Here is a 24,620-nt window from a genome sequence, read left to right as displayed (position 1 = left end):
GTAGGATTTTCAGTAGATTTTTAAGTTTTTAAAGTAAGATTTAAATTATTTTTTCATTTTAAAGTATAGTATTAGTTTGTATTTAGGATTATCAAAATTTGCTCGTTCGACGTTTTGTCCGTTTGATCTTTCGTTCCATAGCCATTTATACACTGTACTGGTTGTAGAGGGCAGGAATTAATTGGCTTAGATTTACTGATCGCCTTGAATATTATGTACAAAACAAAGTTGTGAAATAAATTATCATAGCTTTATCAGAAAAAAATTTACTGGAATTGGGCCAGTGAAAGTATCCCCATGGGTACATGTACCGCTGTCCTATAGCATAAGCACATCAACATAATTTTTTTAAGACTGGCTCTCGCGGTTGATGATAAGGTATTAGAACGAACTTTTAGAACTTCTTTTGGTACAATACTTTAAGGGGAAGGGTAAACCCATTCGGCCGAAAGCCATTTGGCCGAATGCCACTAGGCCAAACAGACCATTAGGCCGAAAGGGTCATTTCGCCGAAAGGGTCGTTTGGCCGAAAGGGTCGTTAGGCCGAAAGGGTCGTTTGGCTGAATGGGTCATTCATTTGGAAGAAAGGATCATTTAGCCGAAAGGGTCAATTGGTCGAAAGGATCATTTAGTTGAAAGGCCCTTTCGGCCAAATGACTTTCGGCCTAATAGTCTGTTCGGCCAAACAACTTTCGGGGTAGTGGCATTCGGCCAAATGGCTTTCGGCCGAATGGGTTTCGGTCAAATGACCCTTCCCCCAAAAATATCGAAAGGGACTTTTTATAAAAACTATTTGGATCAGGCCTCTACAGTGACCATTTGAGCAACGTGGCTTGAGCAATGTTGCAGTCTTCTACCAAGGTAAGCGGACGAGCTCATAAATAATATGATCTGCGACAGATTCATTTTGACTTCTTGAACAACTTTGTAGAAAACTGCAACTTTCTAATTCTTACGAATTCCATAAAATATTCAACCCAACGAATATTCCCATGTGCACTAGCGCCGCCAAGCGAATGAGGTCGGAAATAATATGATCTGCGACAGTTTCGTTAAGAAAATTATTTTGAGCTTTTTAGTGGAATGTCTTCACTTGTCATAAGACGAGTTTGTACAATCCCATTTAATTCCACCACTTAATTGTACCTTGACAGATACGTATTTCGACCTCAACAGTAAGGTCGTCTTCAGTGTCTCGTACTTGACTCGACTTCGAGAGTTCAAGAGAAAACTAGTGGCACGCCGCGCTGATCTGCGCCACCTTAGTAAAGTCTAGCTCCTTGGGTGCAACCCATCAATTCCAATAAGACATCAATGAAAAATGATTCGAAATCTGTCAAAAGTGACCTTGCTCTGCGAGCAGGGTTTTTCGATAATTATTGAAAAGTCACTTTTAAGTTTTATTTTAGTTTAATTCTTCAACTGAGACAGGCCCTAAACATGTTGATATCGCTTCTGCGTCAATGCGGAAAGTATATGAGAGGCCTTTTTCTAAGTACGACACTCTAATAGCGGTAGGGAGATTTAGACCTAGCCTGACGCTCTCATTTTTGCGTTGGCGTTGTTTTCTCCTGGTCCGGTTATGGGAGACTCGGTAACTAGGTGCCGCAGCGCAATGCATTTGGAAGCGCGGAAAACTACATCCAACATCTGTTTTGGGATCAACATATATTCGATGGTGCCCATCGACGACGCAGGCAACCCGCCCGACAAAAAAAGTAGGAAGCAGCAAACGCAGCTACTGCAGGTACAACCAAAACGGAAGGAGAAGTGGTTGCGGAGGGAGCTGATCAGCTGACCATGAAGCGTTCTTTTGGTGATGTACTGATAGCTGTAGCAGAACGACACTGCAGGTCACGAATTGTTGCATGTTAAGGTAGTAGACTTGAACAGGTGTGTGTTGCTGCCAACATTGGAGGTACTTGTTTCCGGTTTTGCGCTATCTATGTTCCTCCGGACAAAAGCCGAAATGCTGACTTGATGGATGAGCACATTTCCACCGTTCGTGAGCTTTGCGAAAATGCGTCCGATGATGACATCGTGTTCGTGTTTGGTGATTACAATCAACCTCGAATTGCTTGGTGTATTGATGGGAACGGAATCCGTCCTGAAAAATTAATCTTCTGTGACCCCAGCAAGAACCGCTTTGCTAGATGGAATGGATTTCTTGAACCTATTCGAAGCAAATGTTCAACTCAACAGTTTAGGCCGTACACTCGACTTGATTTTCGCTCCTATACACAGTCGTATTTTGGTACATGCTGCAGAAGATCCCTTACTGCCAGTCGATCTCCACCATCCACCACTTAGCTCCGCTGTGATGTCTCTGGCAACAGACAACTGCCTCTTCAAGAGGCAAATAGATTCGATCGAAAACTAAATTATCGCAAAATTGACTTTGACCTCCTCCTTGCTCACCTGTTTGGTCTGGAATGGAGTTTTATTTACGACAGTGAGGATGTGAATGATATGGCTTCTAAATTCAGCGATGCAATCTGTGATTATTTAAGTGCAAATGTTCCTATGAAAAGGAAACCGGCGGTCCCTCCCTGGAATACGCCTCAACCGAAAAAACTAAAGCGCAGTCGAAGACGTTGGTATCGTTACTTGAGAATTCATCATTCGACCTTTGCAAGATTGAATTTCAAACGCGCTAGTGACGATTACAGACAGTTGAATACTGCACTGTATAAAAGTCATGTTCTAAGAATGCAGAATAATCTACGCCGTGAACCTAAATCTTTCTGGAGCTTCGTGAATAGTAAGAGGAAGAATACGTATGTCACTCCTAATGTGGTTTATGAGGATAGTGAGTCGACAAGTGAATCTGAAGCGTGTGATCGCCAGACACTTCGCATTTGTTTTCCAGTCGGAATCATCTGACGTTGAGGCTGAACTTGCTACGACAAACGTTCCACTGGACGCTGTGGGACTGAATACTTTTGAAATATCTCTTGCTATGGTCATTAGACTGGCCCAGATTACTATGGGGAGAAAAAAATGTTGTTGAATTCTCGCTTAACTTTTCAAAAGGACCTAAGTAACATTTTTTTCATGAATTAATTTGAGTACTGCAATCAAAAGCTTTTATGTTGTTCTGTTGATTGCGCTATTCAAATTAATTCATGAAAAAAATACTTAGGTCCTTTTGAAAATTAAGTTGAGAATTTAACGGGCACCCCCAGAATTGTGTCTTTGGGTGAGAAAATCAATCTCTGAAAATTTCAGCTTAATCGCTTGTTGCATAAGCTGGCGCATTTGATTGAAGTTTGTATGGGAATTTCAGCCAAAATGTATAGGAAAATACACCTCCGTCACTCATTCGATCTGGAAATTGGTTCTGATTGCTCGATTGACCTCAGAATTGCAAAAACGGCAGTTGGTATGCTACAGAACAATTTCACAGAACATTGCATGATGATTGCATTAACTTTTATATAATTTTCGGCTGATTTATTAGGAGCTGATTTGTTTGTTTTTGGGTTTTTTGATCGAATCGCATCAGCCGAAACCTATATAAAAGTTCATTTAATCATCATACAATGTTCTGTGAAATTTTTCTGTAGCATACCAACTGCCGTTTTTGCAATTCTGAGGTCAATCGAGCAATCAGAACCAATTTCCAGATCAAATGAGTGACGGAGGTGTATTTTCCTATACATTTTGGCTGAAATCCCCATACAAACTTTAAATCAAATGCGCCAGCTTATGCAACAAGCGATTGAGCTGAAATTTTCAGAGATTGATTTTCTCACCCGAAGACACAATCCTGGAGGGTGCCCCGTGGAATTAGACAATTTTTTGTTTCCTGGGCCAGTCTAATGGTCATCCAAGCCGCTAAAAAGCTGAAAAATTCCTTTTCTCCTGGGCCGGATGGTATTCCTGCTGCTATACTTCGTCGCTGCGCTACTGCTGTTTCAGAACCGCTTGCCTTTGTTTTTAACAAATCATTCGAAAGTGGATTTTTTCCCATGTGCTGGAAACATTCTTATATGTTTCCGGTACACAGAAGTGGAGATCGTCATGATGTCAAAAACTACCGTGGAATCACTAGTCTATGTGCCGCTTCAAAGCTATTTGAAGTCATGGTTAGTGACTACGTTTTGCGCGCAACGAAGGCTTTTATATCTCTAACGAGCAACATGGATTCATGCCCGGCAGATCCGTTAGTACAAATTTTGTTTCTTGATTCCACGACTACTTGTATGACAGCAATGGGATAAAGAGCGCAGGTGGACGTTGTATATACGGATTTGAAAGCGGCTTTTGATAAAATTGACCACAAGATACTCCTTCGGAAATTGTCGCGATTTGGCGTTTCGGATAGACTCGTTGCATGGTTTACATCATACCTGTCTGGCAGAATTTTGCGAGTTAATTACGGAACTGGTATTTCTTCACCGTTCACCTGTTTTTCAGGTGTCCCACAAGGAAGCAATCTGGGACCGTTACTGTTTGTCATATTTTTCAACGACGTAGCAAATTCTCTTGGGTTTAGATGCAAGCTGATTTATGCCAATGAACTGAAAATACACATGGTAGTGCGCTGTATTGAAGACTGCTCTCATCTACAAACGCTGATTAATATGTTTGCTCTCTGGTGTCAAGAAAATAAGCATGTGATCAGCGTTCAAAAATGTGCTGTGATGACTTTCATTCGTTCTGAGGATCCGATAATATTTGATTACTACATCGATAGCTGCTGCCTCAAGGGGTTGGACCACATAACAGATCTTGGCGTTGTATTGGATTCAAAGCTCAGTTTTCACGCCCATTATGCGTCGATCATTTCCAAAGCCAATCGTCAACTTGGCTTTGTGACTAAAATTGCAAAGGAATTCACTGATCCACATTGTCTAAAGGCACTGTATTGCTCCCTTGTAAGGCCAATTCTCAAAAGCTCATCCATTGTATGGGCGCCAAACGACGTAACATAGAATCTGAGAATCGAGCGTATCCAAAAACGATTCATCAGGCTCGCATTGAGACATCTTCCGTGGCGAGACCCCGCAAATCTCCCTGCCTATCCCGAACGATGCCAATTGCTTGGTCTTGATACCTTGGATCGGCGACGGAAAATTCGGCAGGCCACGTTTATTGTAAAGTTACTGAACGGAGAAATCGATTGCTCCCATCTCCTTTCGTTGATTGGATTCCGCGTACCTGAAAGAATGCTGAGACAGCGGACATTGCTGCACACTGGATTTCATCGCACTCTATTTGCCCATGTGTACTATGATTCGTTTGTTTTCATCGATTGAAGCTGCATACGATTTCGGAATTTCCACATCCCAGTTTGTGAATCGTGTGAAACGACAGAACCTAATTTAAGCTAATATAAATGTTATTCATTAAGACTGTTGAATGTCAGATGAATTATAAATAAACAAATAAACAAAATAAACAAATGAAGGGGCTGGAATGTACTTTTCGGCTCTGCAGCAAGGACGTGAAAGCAATAAGTCCATCGTGGAGTTCCTCGAGGTGCTCAAGTATGAGTTTAACACTCATGACATCCCCAGGCACGATGCCACTCGAGAGTTGCGACATAGAGGAAGAGGAGCTCTACGCCGAACTCGAAAGCAGCGATCTGAAGCCAATGGCCGTGCACAAAATCGCTCGTCACGACAAGCCTGAAGCGACAGTTGCAGCAATCGAAACGGAATCATCTAGAACAACGACATGGAGGAATACCACTAAACGATCCTGAACCCGGATTCCCCCACTCGCCAGAGTCCATGAAATAATCGACCATCACCAACATGAACGACCGCATCTCGCAGCCGGATCGTATCACAATCGAGTGATACCTGTAACTGGCGTTTCGAAAAGGAATTGGCGATACCGATACGATATATCGGGAATCGACATTTTCGCACCGAATAATCGATATTTTGCATCGATTTTTTTATGTTCGATATTTGACCGTATCGATTTTTTGTAGCTGATATCGGATTTCGATTTTTTTTAATTCCGAGACATTATCCCTAATATAACAAAAGTAAAAATATTGCACATTAGGCACAATCTGTTAAAAACAGCGAAACTTTGATGTGTAATTCGATGACCTGAAATGGGAAATCCAAAATTTCCATTTTTTGCACATGCTTTTAATTTTTCGGACGTATCAATATACCGGAATATCGATGATTCAACGCCGATATTTTTCGGCATCAATATTTCGACAATAAAAACATCGATTCGGCAGTATCGATATTTTCCCGAAAAACGCCCATTCCTAGTTCGAACAGTGTGTTGACTCCAACGTCGACTACGAAGCGCACCCACTACAGGAATTCGGGCGGTCATTAATCTAAAACGTGATGTCTTCTCACAATTTTTAGGTATTTTCTTAAGATTGCCAAATTAAGAAGAATCGAAAATTGGAAGTTTCTACGTTCTATAGTTTCAGAGTAAAAAATGAGTGAAAAGTTAAGCGAATTTTCTTTTCTATCCAGTACATATAACTAATTCTTAAAATTATTTTTCGTATTGTTTCTATGATGGTAATACATCGTTACAAAGGTTATCGTAAAAATTTAAAATTGTGTGCAGAAAATTATGACACAACTGTAAACAAAATTAAAAAAAAAAAAAAGATGCGTCGACTTTTTTTTAAAACACTTATTTTAACTTTGATAAGGAAAAACTTTTTTTGCCATAATTTCCCTTCGGTGCTTTTATGATACATGCTAAGGACGAAGCTTCGACTGAAGGAATTTATTGTGAGAGTTTGTGAGAGTTAAGTTGCTTTAATTTTCTTTTCATTTGGTTTTTTTAACAGTGCTATAATTGAAAAAAAAATGAATTTGGCATTAATTCTCAATTAATTGAATGAATAGGTGGTTAAAGGTATGAATAACAAACAAAAAAATGCAAACTTCATGGTAAATCAATTTGAATAAAATAACTATGAGAGGACAATGTTAGCCTCCCACCACGAGTTTGTATCGGTGGTGACGAAATCAAGGTGGTTGAAGAATTCGTGTACTTGAGCTCACTGGTGACCTCCGATTACTGTTTTTTTATTATCGTTTATTTGTAGGCCATCTTAACTAATTAACAAGACTCGAGATCTGGACGATGCTCGTGGAGGACCAACGCGCCCTTGGAGTGCTGCCTACGGTCTATGGTGAGGTGTAGATGGCGGACGGTACGGGGATGAGGCGAATAAACCACGAGTTGCATGAGCTGCTGGGAGAACCATCGTTCACATCGCGAAAATCGGAGAATTACGGTGGACCGGACACGTAGCCAGAATGTCACACAAATCACAGTAATTCGGTAAAAATGGTTCTCGAAAACGATCCGACGGGAACAAGAAGGCGAGGTGCACAGCGAGCAAGGTGGATCGATCAGGTGGAGGATGATTTGCGGACCCTCCGCATACCGCGTGGTTAGCGACGTGCAACCATGGACCAAGCTGAATGAAAAAGCCTTTTATGCACTGCACAGGCCGCTCCGGCCTTAGTCTGAGAAAATAATAATAAATGCTACAGGGAGCCGTGCTTTGCAACAATAGTTTAGTTTATTGTGTTGTCAATCAATTCTGTAGAACCAGTTATAGTATTTCATTTGTAGACTAAACTAATAATATCTTTGTGAAATAATGTTCATTATTATAAATATTTTAGCATTAGCATTAGCATTGTTACGGTGTAATTCGTAGATTGGACACTAGTGATACTCATGTTTTACTTTTGAGATCCTTATCTAGAATGCTATCAGAAATCAAGAAGGGGAGTGGTCCTTGATTCCAGTCTTAAACAAAAATAACAAAAGCATGAGGATTACTACTCCTGGCCACGCCCATCTTCACCGTAACTAGGGAGAGGAAGGAAGTGTTGATGTGGTACTTACTTAACGAGAGGCCACCGACTTAGCGACACCCTCATATGTACCACGGAGTTGGATAATGAGGAAAGTATTCGTTGGGTCAGGATTTGCCTGTAGCTGACAATGTAACCGTGGTAGATCTTACCCCGTAACACACCACGTAAAGGTGTCTACCCAGCATTACGGGTATAATGTTCATTATTATAAATATTGTAATATAATGCAATCAACTTATAATGCGTGTAAAGAACTGTTTTAACTAAGTCAATATTGTCGTGACTCGCGAAGTGCATATAATAAAAATTGTGTTTGAACTGTTTCTATTCTATCTGCATGTGTAATTGCGAAGGGGGGGCAAACTATGCTTCAATATTCTAAAATTCGCCTTACGTAAACAGTATATAATGATTTTATGGTGTATACTGTCGTTTTACGCATAACTGTCCCATGTATATAGGGAATCCCAGCAAATATGGGACAAGTATGCGTATAACGGCAGTATAGGTCCTGGAAATTGTAACAAAATGAATCGTTTTATGACACTTAACATGTTGTTGGATTTGCTTACAATTGTGTTATAATGATCAATGAATGTGAGTTTTGAATCCAATATTACTCCTAAGTCTCTTACTCTATCACACCATACCACACTTTGATTGTCCAAACTAATATTTTCGCAAGGTATATTTCGATTAAATTTTATTTTTTAATATTTAACCGTAGAAGGCTTTTATTACACCATGGAAAACCAATATTTCTTCTTTGAATGTTACGATATCTTCGGCAGTTCTAATTTTCAGAAACAGTTTCATATCATCTGCGTAAATTAAGACTTTTAATTTATTAAGAACAGCTTCTATATAGTGCCCACCATCCATTGCTTCCAAAGAATAGTTAAATAATTCTGTTAGATTTGTGGCTGTTGAACGACCTTTGTAGAAGCCGTGTGGAATAGAGGTGATTCGATTTTTAATTTGAACAAATATTTTTCCATTAACAATCGCATCGAACATTTTTTGGCATGCAAGTTACAGACAGTTACGGTAGTTACGGACATTGGATTTTGTACCCGATTTAAATATTGGCAAATACTGAGTGTGTAGTAATACTTCTTGACAAAAATCAGCAAACAAATTACATATTTCCTCTGAATTGTTATCATTTACATACATCACGCATGTCCGGAATGTAAAAATCAATCGGATCAATTGTCAATAGTGCAAAAGGCAGCGTAAATAAATAAGTATTATTGTTATTCATTTAGTACTTGTATAATATATTTTTTACAAATAGTTCCAATCTATGTGTATTTAAGAGTTTATAATTGTTTTCTGATATGACTGTAATACATCAATAACCGACAAACGGACCTAAACTTATTCCAAATGAAAAAAATAAAAGTCCAAAAATAAATATAAAAGAAATCGATTTGGCGAAAAATCCTTTCCACAGACAATAATGATTTGTTTTGCGCCAAATCGAAGAGTAGCTCACCAATGAACACTATACCACTACCGAGCAAACCATACGCCAATATCAACCATAAGGATATTAGATCTTCGAACGATAGTAGACTTCTTCCTATAGTTTTGACACTTGAAAATAATAAACGCGTTTTTCGAAACATAACTTGCCACAATCCACTTTCAAATAATTGAGCATTTATGTCGCTGAATTTTTCTCCAAATGGATCCCGACGCGAAACAGAATGTGCTGTCCTGCCAACGTAGAGCCATTCCTTTAGCAAATAATATATGAAGCGATTAGTGGATTTATCAACATTGTCCGGATGCGTCCGGAACACTTCGGCTTCCAAGCAGGTCCTTACATAGGCGTGACCCTTAGGAACTGAGCCTACAAAAGCGTGGCCCTCAGGAACTGTGCCTACCACTGATGACACCAAAGCCTCAGGCAAAACGTTCGACACTGATTTCTTATTATAATTTGGCATCCAAAGAGGAATCTTGGCTTGAACGAATTCATCGATTGTTTCAATGTGACTCTCATACTTGGTGGCGCCCATGAAAGTTATCATTTTTGCCAAATATCCTTGGCAAAGTATGAAAAATATCACAGAAACAGCACAAAGTGTAAATCGTTCGATGTGTCTCATTCTTTGTCCGGCTACTGGCGTGCCAAAAATTGTTGTTACCAAAATATTTCGAGGATATAATTGTGACAGATATCTATTAGCTATCATGCAAACTACACCAATCATTAACAGAAAAAACCAAAGATTGTTGTCGAAGGGTTTCATAAGATGATTGAAGTAGCTGATCGCTTGTTCCGGAATCAGTAGACAATAACCATTTACTATTGGAAGGAAAAGTAACTCCACTGGAGTAGCAGCTGTTAGGTTACTATGTGGAAACAAATTGATTCTATCCCGTCGCGCTAAAAGCAACATCGCATCTCTAGTATTGCACTTCAACCATACGCATGAGGCATTCACTTTTATGCAAAACGAAAGAATAGCCATCGGTGTTGCACCAAATATTGAGCTACCATGAAAAGCTATGAGCGGTTTGTATTCGCTGATAGCCACATTGAACGGGTATCCACCCAGATCCGTAACGTGGTCCCGAGTCAAAATGGTGGCAACTAAATCCAAGCCTCCCTGATGACACTTGACAACTCTACGGAAGTAGTTCATGACGATCAGTTGAACTCGAGCTGTATCGGCTTCATACAATAATTGCACGGAGTTGGCAACGCCCAAGTAAATCACTAAATTGCAATACGTGCTCAGCACTGGCTTCAATTCGAATGAAGCCGATTCGATTGTTATAAAAATGAACTTCCCAAAACGGTTCCAAGATGAAAGCCTCGGCAGGAGGGCAATGTTCTTCAAAACTTTTGCCGGGCCTTCACTGCTGTTTAGCTGAATCAAATAAATAAGACAGCGGCGCTCAAGAAACGGGAAATCTTCCATTGTGGTGAACACTATCGGACTATAAAGGAGGGAAACACCTTTTGCGTATTCTGTGATTAATTCGTTCCATAGGTGGTTTGATTCTTCGGTTGTTACAACGCAGATATCGCCGTGAAGAAGAAGAGGGTCGAGATGCTGTACTTCTGCGGTGATTTTCGTAAGGTTTTCTGCGAACAAAGTGATGCTAAGCTCCATTCCGTTATTTGATAATATTGAAAGTGATAATCCGAAAAGCGAGAACACAATGGAAAAAATCATCATTTCGATGATCAGACAGTATTGACATCATGGTAGAGAACCAATAGGGGTTTTATTACTTTGTCTCTATGTGTATGGCAGCCCTGAGCCAGTTTGCCACAAGGTGTTCTTCAATTGATCCCTGAAGAATTATACCTGACCTGTTTGTTTTAGAGACGCACGTTGCACTAGAAAACTAGAAACTCTGCATAAAAAATGTGTGACCTAAAAATAAATACTCCCTTATCGTTATATCCATCGAAGCCCTGGTGGTAAATTATTATGGCACAACAATCTAGATTATCCATCAAGGGAGATATATTGAAGCACACCTAATATAATATAATTTTATGATAATTTGTTTTGTACTCCTTTAGGATTTTGACCAACCTTGTGCATAACCGTGGTGGCAGCGACCACCAAGGTCATCTTCGATCAACCAAAAGATAGAGCTACGTGGAAGTCTGCAAGAATTTGAGTGATCATAAAATCTCTGGTCAGGAGCGAACGTCCAACGAATGCAGAAAGCGAGTTGATTGCCATCCTTTTATGGGATGCTGCGCTACACGTCCTTGAGCGGAGTTCTGCGTATAAAAAGTTGTGAGAGGATGTGCTAGGTGCAGATACTCATGTAGGACCTTCATGCCCAGTGGAAGTAATCCATTGCGAAAGATAAAATCACCGGATCAAGATACGTGATAGGAAGAAAATTGCGGAGTCGAAACCCAAAATATCGTGATTCGGTTACGGAGGAGTTAAACGGGAACACAGGTAACCTCTTTCCATGTAGTGGCAGCCACCAACAAAATAGAAGATAAGGCCAATTTGAAGATAGGATTATCGACATAACCACTTCAAATCTATTTTAAGGGCTGTGAACCTACTGTAGCAAGCTATGCCGGAGGTGCCAATGGTCAGCAAGCACGCACCTGTTAGCCAATATAGAGGTTTTTGATCTGCACCAATTGTGTAGACAATAAGCCCAATAAGCCGCCTTTAAAAACATCCATTGCGAATGACATAAGAGAAAATACGATTCGATATAATGAGGAAAGGCCTAAGCGACGAGGGGGGTAGCAGGGACTGGATGCAACAGGGACTATGTCCAAGAACTTGACGATCCCTCACCAGGTCATCTGCGAGTTGTGGTTGGGTTTGAAAGTGGGCTCTGTTAAACTTCTATAAAAAGCTTCATGTATCCGCGACGCGACAGGAGGTTTGCGCAGGCCCATTAAGTCGCCTTAAAAAACAACCATTACGAACGACATAGAAGATAATACGACTAGATACAATCGGCATCGACCTAGGCGACGAATAAAGGATCACGATTGTAAACTTGGAACATGGAACTGCAATTCGCTAGGTTTCGCAAATTCAACATCGTAGCGCTGCCAGATATCTGCTGAACAGGACAGAAAGTGTGGAACATCGGGCATCTAGTGGCTACATTTTACCAAAGCTGTGGCTGTGGCACCATCAACGAGCTGGGAACCGGCCTCATAGTGTTGGGTAAGATGCGCCAACGCGGGATTGGGTGGCCGCCAATCAACGCAAGGATGTGCAAGCTGAGGATTAAAGGCCGTTTCTTCAACTATAGCATCATCAACGTTCACTGCCCACACGAAGGGAGACCCGATGACGAGAAAGAAGCGTTCTATGTACAGCTGGAGCAGACAAACGATGGATGCCCACTGCAGGACGTAAAATTCGTCATCGACGTCATGAACGCACAGGTAGGAAGGAAGGAAATGTATAGACCGGTCATCGGACCGGATAGTCTGCACACCGTATCGAATGATAACGGCCAACGATGCATAAACTTGGCAGCCTCCCGCGGAATGGTAGTCCGAAGCCCCCTCTTTCCCGCAAAAATATCCACAAGGCCACATGGAGATCACCTAAACAAGAAACGGAAAATCAAATCGACCACGTTCTAATCGACGGTAGATTCTTCTCCGACATCACGAACGTCCGCACTTACCTCCGTGCGAATATTGAATCCGACCACTACCTCGTTGCAGTATGCCTGCGCTCAAAACTCTCGACGGCGTACAACACGCGTCGAAGTTGGACGCCGCGGCTTAACATTGAGCGGCTACAAGACGGTAGACTAGCACTCCTAGTGCTCCTAGTGGCACTCCTAACGGAAAAGCAGCTAGGCGCAGCGTCTCTTCAAGATAACTGGGGAGATATTCGATCCGCCATTGGTAGTACCGCAATCGCTGCACTTGGCACGGTGCCCCCGGATCAGAGGAACGACTGGTATGATGGTGAATGTGAGCATTTAGTTGAAGAGAATAATGCAGCATGGGCGAGATTGCTGCAACACCGCACGAGGGCGAACGAGGCAAGATACAAACGAGCGCGGAACAGACAAAACTCGATTTACCGGAGGAAAAAGCCGCAGCAGGAAGATCGAGACCGTGAAGAGACGGAGCAACTGTATCGCGCTAATGACACACGAAAGTTCTATGAGAAGTTGAACCGTTCACGTAGGGGCCACGTGCCACAGCCTGATATGTGTAAAGACATAAACGGGAACCTTCTTACGAACGAGGGTGAGGTGATCCAAATGTGGCGGCAGCACTACGAAGAACGCCTGAATGGCGATGTGGCAGACGAAGATGGCGATATGGTGATGGACCTGGGAGAACGCGCGCAAGACATAATTTTACCGACTCCGGAACTCCAGGAAATCCAGGAGGAGATTGGCCGGCTGAAGAACAACAAGCCCCCTGGGGTTGACCAACTACCAGAATAGCTTTTTAAACACGGTGGTGAGGCACTGGCTAGAGCGCTGCACTGAGTGATTATAAAGATTTGGGAGAAGGAGGTTTTGCCGCAGGAGTGGATGAAAGATGTCGTGTGTCCCATCTACAAAAAGGGCGATAAGCTGGATTGTAGCAACTACCGCGCAGTCACATTGCTGAACGCCGCCTACAAGGTACTCTCCCAAATTTTATGCCGTCGACTAGCTCCAATTGCAAGGGAGTTTGTGGGGCAGTACCAGGCGGGTTTTATGGGAGAACGCTCCACCACGAACCAGGTGTTCGCCATTCGCCAAGTACTGCAGAAATGCCGCGAATACAACGTACCCACACATCATCTATTCATCGACTTCAAAGCCGCATATGATACAATCGATCGGGACCAGCTATGGCAGCTAATGCACGAACACGGATTTCCGAATAAACTGACACGGTTGATCAAAGCGACGATGGATCGAGTGATGTGCGTAGTTTGAGTTTCAGGGGCATTCTCGAGTCCCTTCGAAACGCGCCGAGGGTTACAGCAAGGTGATGGTCTTTCGTGTCTATTATTCAACATCGTTTTGGAAGGGGTAATACGAAGAGTAGGGATTAACACGAGTGGTACAATTTTCAATAAGTCCGTTCAGCTATTTGGCTTCGCCGACGACATAGATATAATGACACGTAACTTTGAGAAGATGGAGGAAGCCTACATCAGACTGAAGAGGAAAGCTAAGCGGATCGGACTAGTCATCAACACGTCGAAGACGAAGTACATGATAGGAAGAGGTTCAAGAGAAAACAATGCACAATGGTCCCAGAGTCGAATCTAGCAAGACAAAAATGTTTGCGCCAAAACTATTAGTTTTAGATATATAGTGTCTTTGGGAAAAAAAAATCATATTTTTTGACGATTTTTTTCCATGTAGTGAAATTAGGGTGGTACCTATATTTCAGAAGTTCATAATATCAACTTTTTAATTTTTCGGTAAAGATTTGTGCAATGTTCCACAAAGTTGTAGAGCAATTAATTTTGAGCAACTTTGCCGAAGAAACCATTTTTCTATCACTTATGGTTCACAAGTTTTCATTTTAATAAATACGTTAGGGCGGTCCCTAAAAATCGGTATTCTTCACATAACTTTTTATACATTCATTTCTCGCATAAACTTTGTTCCGAGCACTTTTAGGACTTTTGAAGACGCACATTTTTTTTAAAGAACCATGGATCTATCTCTTATAACAAAAAAGTTATTCGAGTTTTTGTATGAAAAACATGTTTTTTTCATATGCGTATATTTCAAAATGGAGCAAACCGATTTTCAATGTATTGGTTCTTTTCGAAAGCTCACACTTTTCTGCGTTTATGGTGGGAAAACTGAGAGAGCGTTTTTTGTTTAAAGCGTTTTATTTAATTTTGAAAAAATATGTTTTTAATCGAAAAACGGCTATAACTTGATAAATAAACGAGATAGGTCCATGGGTCTTCAACAAAAAGATGTGTCTTTAGAAGTTCTAAATGTGGTCCATACAAAGTATCCCTCAAAAATCAATACATAATAAAAAAAAACGGTTTTCGTAAGGAAATAAACGTTAGATCGATTAAAGTAGGCTGAACTAGAGAGCGCATTTTCTCGGTTCACCGGTTCATTCATACTGAATGTTTACATACGCGTTGAGACTGCCATGCTAAACATCAAACAGAAAATCAGGCTACTATGCATATTAATGGTAGTAGCTTGGTTTTCTGTTGGATATGTAGCGTTAAAAATACGTCACTTTTGAAGTATAGCTTGGTATAACCTTTGTTACAAGCCTCCCTAGTAACATTTTGGTTTTATGCTGGTTTTATAACACTCTTGAGGAGTAAATTATGGTCTTCAAGAGCGTTATAAAACTTAAAATGTTACTTGGGCTGTCTTGTTTTGATTAGATTTTTTTCGGTATCGCCAGTGGGAGAAAGTGAAGATGACCATTGGTTAACTACTGAAATGTTTTTATTACTATTATGTTAAAATCAAATCTTCACATTTGGCCGCCACGTGGTGCATCCTAGCGGTGAATGCTTGGATAGCACGTGCTATTTGTACTGCGGAGAAATTTTTCACATCTATGAGAGCTTTGGAAAATTATCACGAAAGTTGTAATTTTTGTTGCAAGGCACAATAACGTCAAAAAAAATCATACGTTCTGTCGACCAGCCTACTTTGATCTAACTAACGTTTATTTCCTTACGAAACCCGTTTTTTTTTTTAATATATTTTTATGTATTGATTTTTGAGGGATACTTTGTATGGACCACATTTAGAACTTCTAAAGGCACATCTTTTTGTTGAAGACCCATGGACCTATCTCGTTTATTTATCAAGTTATAGCCGTTTTCGACAAAAAACATATTTTTTTCAAAATGAAAGAAAACGCTTCAAACAAAAAACGCTCTCTCAGTTTTCCCACCATAAACGCAGAAAAATGCGAGCTTTCGAATAGAATCAATAGATTGAATCGGTTTGCTCCATATTGAAATATACGCATATAAAAAAAACATGTTTTTCATACAAAAACTCAAATAACGTTTTTGTTATAAGAGATAGATCCATGGTTCTTCAACAAAAATGTGCGTCTTTAAAAGTCCTAAAAGTGCTCGGTACAAAGATCATGCGAGAAATAAATGTATGAAAAGTTTTGTGAAGAATACCGATTTTTAGGGACCGCCCTAACGTATTTATTAAAAAGCTCATAACTTGCGAACCATAAGTGATAGAAAAATGGTTTCTTCGGCAAAGTTGCTCAAAATTAATTGCTCTACAACTTTGTGGAACATTGCACAAGTCTTTACCGAAAAATTAAAAAGTTGATATTATGAACTTCTGAAATATAGGTACCACCCTAATTTCACTACATGGAAAAAAATCGTCAAAAAATATGAATTTTTTTTCCCAAAGACACTATATATCTAAAACTAATAGTTTTGGCGCAAACATTTTTGTCTTGCTAGATTCGACTCTGGGACCATTGTGCAATGTGAGCCACCCACCGCGAGTTTGCATCGGTGGTGACGAAATCGAGGTGGTTGAATAATTCGTGTACTTGGGCTCACTGGTGACTGCCGAAAATGATACCAGCAGAGAAATTCGGAGACGCATGCGGGAAATCGTACGTACTTTGGACTCCGCAAGACCCCGAATAGAGTTCGCCGCCGTACCAAGCTGACAATCTACAAAACGCTCATTAGACCGGTAGTTCTCTACGGACACGAGACCTACCATCTATGGTGGGGTGCAGATGGAGGACGGTACGTGGAGGAGGCGAATGAACCACGAGTTGCATGAGCTGCTGGGAGAACCATCCATCGTTCACACCACGAAAATCGGAAGACTGCGATGGGCCGGGCACGTAGCCAGAATGTCGGACAGTAACCCGGTGGAAATGGTTCTCGACAACGATCCGACGGGCACAAGAAGGCGAGGTGCGCAGCGGGCAAGTTGGATCGATCAGGTGAAAGAGGACTTGCGGACCCTCCGTAGACTGCGTGGTTGGCGACGTGTAGCCATGGACCGAGCCGAATGGAGAAGACTCTTATATAGCGCATAGGCCACTTTGGCCTTAGTCTGAATAAATAATAATAATGATAAGAAGCCTAACTTTTTTTTTAATTTTACTATAGAGGTTGTTACCATTATTTTGATGTTTGGACGTCAGCTGCAATCGGTTTCGTAACTTAATTTAGCCTATTAATCCGGAAAATGCAATGGTTCGTATTAGCTGACTGACGCATTTTAAGCTTAATTCCCCTACCTGTCCGGGATCGACCACAGAATATCGTTCATAGCAGATGTAGAGTTGCAGAACAGCGTTAATGCTTGGCATATCCTCGATGCGGACATCCAAACGTTTTAACTATGTCAAAATTAGCCATCAAACAATATATACTTCCGGAGGAATTCCTTGAGAAACTTCTGGAGGAATTCCTGGAGCAACTTCTGGGGGAACTTCCGGAGGTATTCCTGAAGAAACTTTCGGAGGTATTCTTGGAGAAACTTCCGGAGGAACTCCTGGAGGAACTTTCGGAGGTACTCCTAGTGGAATTTTCGGAGGAATTCCTAGAGGAACTTACGGAGGAATTCCTGGAAGAAATTACGGAGGAATATCTCGAGGAACTTGCGGAGGATTTCCTGGAGGAACTTCCGGAGGATCTCGTGGAGGAACTTACGGAGGAATTCCTAGAGGAACTTACGGTGGAATTCCTGGGGGAACTTACGGAAGAATTTCTGGAGGAACTTATGGAGGAATTCCTGGAGGAACTTACGGAGGGATTGCTGGGGGAACTTACGGATGAATTCTCGGAGGAATTCCTGAAGGAACTTACGGAGGAATTCATGGAGAAACTTCCGGAGGAACGCCTTGAGGATTCCTGGAGGAACTTCCAGAGGTACTCCTAGAGGCATTTTCGGAGGAATTCCTGTAGGAACTTACGGAGGAATTCTTGGAAGCACTTCCGGAGGAATACCTCGATGAACTTGCGGAGGAGCTCCTGAATGAGGTTCCGGAGGAACTTCCGGAGGAACCTCCGAAGAAATTCCTGGAGGAACTTCCGAAGAAATTCCTGGAGGAACTTCCGGAGGAGTTTCTGGAAGAACTCCTGGAGGAACTTCCGGAGTAATTCCTGGAGAAACTTACGGAGGAGCTCCTGGATGAATTTACGGGGGAATTCTTGGAAGAACGTCCGGATGAACATGCGGAGGAATTCCTGGAGGAACTTAAGGAGAAAATTAATAATGCACGACATTAATTCACGCCGCCGCCAATTATTAGCGAAATTATCTATCACGCTACGTGCTATATACGGTACGTACTATCGAGGTATGCCTGTATTAGGTTGCTGGATATGTCGATAAATTTCAGTAAAACCTCCATGGGTCGGTTTTCTACAAATCGATATCAACACATGGAAGTAAATTACGCCACATCGAAAATATTGCTTAATCTCTGTGATAGCCCCTTCTTCGTACAAGGCCTGCAAGATTTTATATTTCTTATCTCAAAATTTCTATGACTTAATGGTCCTTTCAATATAAAGACCAGATCATTTAGAGATGGGCACTTTTAAATGTGTTGTGGGGTTTGAGTAAGTAACCATCAGCGTGATTATACATTAACACCTCAGCGTGTTGATTAGTGCGCAGCAAGCCATGACTCGTCCTCTTCTAGTTAGACCTCCGTGGCGTGCACACGCACCCGCGGAGAGCTGCTGTCATAACAATTCGCTCCGGCCATTTGGGGCCACACATTTTGGCGATCCTGCCAGGTGATTTGTTGGATCCTGACGCTGATTTCAAAAGGTAAGTTGAATTCAATTGTTAATGTGCTAATGTGTTAAAATATTTGATGATTAAAAAACAAGGCAATGCGTTTGTATTGCTATAAAACGCGTCTGGAAGAACGCTGCAAAATGGATTGTGGTTTGAATAATCATAAAGAGGGTGTTTCAAGACCGCTGCAAAATGGATTGTGATTTGGAAAATCACAAAGCATGTCTGGAAGACCGCTGGAAAATGGATTGTGGTTTGGAAAATCACAAAGCGCGTCTGGAAGACTGCTGGAAAATGTATTGTGGTTTGGAAAATCACAAAGCGTGTCTGGAAGACCCCTGGAAAATGGATTGTGGTTTCGAAAATCACAAAACGCGTCTGGAAGACCGCTGGAATATTAATTGTGGTTTAGAAAATCACAAAACGCGTCTGGAAGACCGCTAGAAATTGGATTGTTCTTTGGAAAATCACAAAGCCCGTCTGGAAGACCGCTGGAAAATGGATTGTAATTAAGAAAATCACAAAGCCCGTCTGGAAGACCGCTGGAAAATGGTTTGTGGTATGGAAAATCCCAAAGCGTGTCTGGAAGACCGCTGGAAAATGGATTGTGGTTTGAAAAATCACAAAGCGTAGGAGACCGCTGGAAAATGGTTTATGGTTTGCAATACCACGAGGCGTGTCTGGGAGACTGCCGAAAAATGGTCGACAATCTATAAAATCCCAAGGTGGGCCATGGAAGCATTGATTTTGGTTAAAATAAATTTAGTTTGAAATGTATAACTTGGCGACTTTAGTGTACATGAGTCCATCAGTTAAGTTAGTTCTAACGAAATCTGAGAAATATGGGGATCTATCGTATAGTACAAAGTTGCTTGGAAGGCTTAATATATTGAAGTTTATTTTGGAATTTACCGACTTAGCAGTCGTAGCGGAATTACCCGTTGGATGAGATATCCAACATTGAAGAAGCTCAAAAACGTTGCCAGCATGCACAAAGTCATAAGTTTGGAGTTATTGGCTTATAGTACTGGTTAACATAAGTCTAAAATTTAGGTATTTACTTATGCTATCTCATTTAAGTATGATATCTCTGCGAAATATAAGATAAATATCATATCCTAGGCCAGATGTTCCCAAACTACTTGTACATGCAACCCACCTAGCAGAATCGCATATTGCTTGCGACCCTCCCATTTGGCTCGGCTTTTAGATTTAGATTGAACAAACCATTATGATTTGCTTCATATCCCATCATTATATTACTTTGAATATATTGGAATGATTTGGAATTCGAAGGGATTTAGATAGGATTTAGATTAGATTTTGGTTGGATTTGGATTTGATTGGAATGGATTTGAAACGGATTTCAATTAGATTTTGATTGGATTGGATTTGGACTGGATTTGGATTGGATTTTATTTAGATTTGGATTAGAATTGCATTTGATTGGATTTGGAACGGATTTAGATAGGATTAGGATTGGATTTGGATTAGATTTAGATTGGATTAGATTTAGATTGAATTAGATTTTGATTGGATTAGATTTGGGTTGAATGTGGAACAGATTTGGATTGAATGTGGAATGGATTTGAATTGGATTGGGTTTGGATTGGGTTTAGATTGGATTAGGATTGGATGTTGATTGGAATTTGATTGAATGTGGCTTGGATTGAATTTGAATTGTTTGGATTTCATTGTATTTGACAAAATCTCAAAATTGATTGTTCTCCATTCACTACATAGATCCAAATCTAATGGCTGTGATAGATTTGTGGGACAAATAGGGACAAAAGTATGAATCAAGATTCGTCTTTCGCTGCCCATCATTGATCAGCCCACGACCTCCCTGGGAGTCGCGGCCCACAGTTTGGAAAAACATGTTCTAAGCGGTTGATGCAAGTTCAACACCGATATGTTGAAGGTCAGCTTGCTGGTATTCCTATATACATATGAAGCTGATAGTTGGATTTAATGGACGGTATAAGATATTTAGATTATTGCTACAATATTAAATTTTCTTGTGAGATAAATACCATAACACTAGATGGAACTAAGGACAATTTGATGGATTCAGATTTTTTTGGGATGAACTGGACTCCACTATTGTTGTGCTACAATGACAGCTGGCTAAATCTAGCAAAAACGTAAGTGGGCCATCATGGGACTGAATGAAGGGTAAAAACCGGTTTTTGACGCAGATGGATTTTGCAGGACTGTGCATAATTATTTTGCTTTTCTCTTCCTTCATGGTGAATATTTTGAAACCAAGTTAGTTTCAAACTGTGAAAAAATAGACCGAAAAGAACGGTTTACTAATTATAAAACGTAGTGAAAAACTTACATATCAAACCAATTGGAACTTGGAACGCCACTATCTCTAAAATGAGGTGTCCCATTTCTAAATGATCTAGCCTTCAGACCTATGGTGGGTTGACTGTAATTACATGACAAATAATTACGAGATTTTTTCAACGTTAAAAATCTTAAAATGAGATTTTATCTTTCGGTAGATTTTTATGTATGACAGTTCAACGCAACCAACCTTCACCTTAAAAAGCATGAATACGATTTTGTTCTATGGGTTTCACAAATATTCGAATGTACTTGAAAGCACAATTCAGGTCTTTTTGATCATGAGAAAGCTTTAAAATAGAAAAATATCGATTCGCGAAGTAATGTACAGGTGATCTCTAGTATTTATTAAATGGATGTAAAGAAGTAAATTGAGGTTCAGATAAATACCACGGAAGTATTATAATTCTGAAAAACACAGAAGCGATTTTTCTATTGACAAAAAAGGAAGTAAAATTTTCTATGTACTTACATATGCTGTATCACAGTTGAGCAATGCTAGAAAACTCCGAATCCGCACATCCTGACTCTGGTCGTATGATAATTGGATGTAGCCGCTGGTGATGGTATCACGTGGATTCCGTTATTAGGTTCTAGGATACCGTTTTTCTTTTCGTTCACTTGTTTTTCCGACTCTTTTCCCCAGCACTTTTCGAGTTACTTGTTTTCCCTCGTTTTTCCACCGAAAAAGCTATCGATTTCGATTTCAATTCAACAAAGTACTTGATAGGATTCGAAATTAGAGCGCATGAAAACACCTAAATACACTGTGCGTCGAAGCTTGAAACTAAAAGTTGCCTTTGCGTAGGTATTATTCTAAGAAATGGCTGCAAAGATAAGATCCGCTTCGATTTAATTTGTATATAACGATTAGAAACTTCTTTATTACATACAACCACTTATTTTATACAGTATAGGCTCTTTGATATATAATGTATACAATAAAAAAATAGAATGCATAAAAAAATAATGATTTTATTCACGATAGAGACCCATACTTTCAAATAAGATACGATTCTGTTTCAATTATGATATTTAAGAGCTTTGGAACCTAATCTCATTAGAGCAAGAATAATATTCTCAAACATAAATTTTTAATAGTCCATAATTGAACCATTACTAATTAAATTTTTGTTTGCATACTAAAGTTTATCGCTCAAATTTATTGCCGCATGTTTAGAACTACTTTTGACCAAGCTTTGATTGTTCTCTTTCTCTCATTTGCCGCACAAGTAACATTGTTATACAACGAGTGTCACGAACGATTTTTCTACAACTAGCTTCCACTATTGGAGCACATTCATCGAATTTGTTATTCTTCCGCCTGATGGTCACCATCGAACGTTCGCAGAGAGCCCACCAGGCAGACCAGAGTGTTTTTTCTTTACACAACCAACGACAACACTCTTGATGATTCGTTCGCTTTCGTTATCTATTGCAAGGCAACGGTGCCCCCCTAAATATCAACAACAGTCACTTGTCTTCCTTGGTTATTCCAGACGTTGCAGATTGGTGGATACTGCTTTATGCTGACCTATCACAGGGCGGTATAAATCGTTATTAATAATTAAACAAGTGCTCCATCACAATTCACGCCTTCACACAGCACACCGAGTAGGCACTTCTCTCGAAAACTGTTTTCACCCGCAAAAAGACGCGTAGAGCAGCATGGAAATCGTTCCACTCACGCGTATGATGATGTTTGCTCGTATTTACGCTATCACGCACGCACCACTGCAGCACAGTGTTTCCTGATGGCCAGAATCGCGATCGAAAATGATGTGTCCATCATTACTGGTTTGAGTTAAGCTAGGTGTACCAGTTGTGGCTATAGCACCAGTTGTCGCACTAGTGCTTTATATGCGAAATGGCCAATCAAATCACAGCAAACCAAGTTCAAATCGATAAAGCATATTCATATGATACGACAACACCTTTGATTTCCTCCCAAACAAGCAAAGCATAATTGTAAAAATTGATTTTGCTTAATTTTTGACGTCCATTGCACCAGTTGTGGCACTAGTGGTCCCTATTTGGCCAGTCCCATAAGAAAACAATGGGATTTGCCAAATAAGGAACCAAAATTAAGAATAGTGCCACAACTGGTGCATGCGTTCCTATTATGGATTAATCAATTTTGAGGATAATAAAAAAATTTATTGTGGTTTTCACAGCTGTATTAAGGAGCAGAAAGTAAAATCATTCGCTTGATATATAAAGTCCACCCACATGCCTTTTACTTATTTTTTTAAAAATAGTTGTTCTTATGTATGGCGACAATTGGTACACCCACCCTATATGATCGGTGTCTCCGGACCCCGTTTTGGGACATATCTGTTGGTGAAATCCGTCAGATATAAGAAGTGAAAAGCGTCGTAAATATAATTTTGCGAATTGCGGCAATCGACATTATTTCTGCAACATTGGACAAGATTGAGACAGACGGGTGCCTGTTTGAGCGTACATCGCCCATAAAACAAGTTTCTTAATATGTAAAAGCATATCTATCCATAATAATCAATTGAATAGCCAATAGCCAAAATATTACTTAGCTAAAGCTGAAATTACTCTACACTAGCCGTTCGATAACTGCAACGCATTTTAGACGTCAAATGGTTGTCAGTCTTATTCAGATGCAACAAAAGTGCATCGGATTGTGCAACGCATTGCCGCTGTCATTGAGTTTGACATCGTTTTGAAGTTTGGCGGTCCGATAACTGCAAAACTACTGCAACTATCGAATTGCAACTAAAAGCATGGCAGTTATCGAACGTCTACTGTACTAACATGTCCTTCGATCCGGGAGAAAGTAAAGTAATCTTCGATGTCAATCCCGGCTCTAAACAAAGAAAATTCCTTTCAGAGCTTAAAAAAAAGACAAATTCTCAGGTATTGGTTAGAGTTTGAACATTATCCTGGATTTTTATTTTTTTTTCTTTTCTTAGCGTCCCAGAGAGCTAACGTATAAAACAAAACTTCAAAGCTATTTTCGAGATTTTAGTTCCGGTTTGGTTTGGAAGTCTAAAAATATCATATTCGAACATTTATTTGAAAGTTGTGGATCAGATTATTTCCGATGTTGTGGTTTTTATTTGGTTTTACAAAAGCTTAGTGACAGCCATTTTCCCCGAAATTGCCAACGTTTAGAAACCACAGTTCTCCGTGTTCTAGAACATTTGGTCGAAGGGCCCTTTCGCTCTAATC

The 24,620-nt window shown here is 40.4% G+C and overlaps 1 protein-coding gene across 4 annotated transcripts in view; it reads right to left on the bottom strand.

The window, feature by feature from the left end:
- Nucleotides 1–24,620, bottom strand: part of LOC134220983 (uncharacterized) — a 284,593-nt gene that overhangs the window by 246,863 nt on the left and 13,110 nt on the right. For 3 of the 4 annotated variants that reach the window (XM_062700152.1, XM_062700156.1, XM_062700154.1), the window contains exon 2: nt 21,889–22,243. The gene's annotated coding sequence lies outside the window, so the exon portion shown is untranslated. Of the gene's footprint in view, nt 1–21,888; nt 22,244–22,950; nt 23,075–24,620 lie in introns of those variants that run through there. The other variant, XM_062700153.1, reaches the window with a different exon arrangement.

The sequence above is a fragment of the Armigeres subalbatus genome, chromosome 3 (assembly GCF_024139115.2).
Source record: "Armigeres subalbatus isolate Guangzhou_Male chromosome 3, GZ_Asu_2, whole genome shotgun sequence".
NCBI classification, from domain to species: Eukaryota; Metazoa; Arthropoda; class Insecta; order Diptera; family Culicidae; genus Armigeres; species Armigeres subalbatus.
This window is presented reverse-complemented; position numbering and strand designations above follow the sequence as displayed.